This window comes from Anneissia japonica, unplaced genomic scaffold (assembly GCF_011630105.1).
Source record: "Anneissia japonica isolate Jap-2015-1 unplaced genomic scaffold, ASM1163010v1 scaffold4760_len149829_cov215, whole genome shotgun sequence".
NCBI classification, from domain to species: domain Eukaryota; kingdom Metazoa; phylum Echinodermata; class Crinoidea; order Comatulida; family Comatulidae; genus Anneissia; species Anneissia japonica.
The window spans coordinates 2,668-2,873 of NW_022749904.1; positions in this window are offsets into that span (position 1 = coordinate 2,668).

Sequence of the window (206 nt, forward strand, 5' to 3'; positions counted from 1 at the left end):
GAAACAAAACATGATGTGATGAGACGGGAAAATCAGGTGAAAACGAGGCTGATCACTTTTTTCAGTAGCTTGGTAGCATTTTCTAACCAACTCATTAATATTCAAGACCAGTAATTTTTGGCGAGCAGCTGATCGAAAAATAGTCCCGACGATCGAGCAACTAGCCTAGACAATACGTACTGTACGTCCAGTAGTGTGAAGTCGTG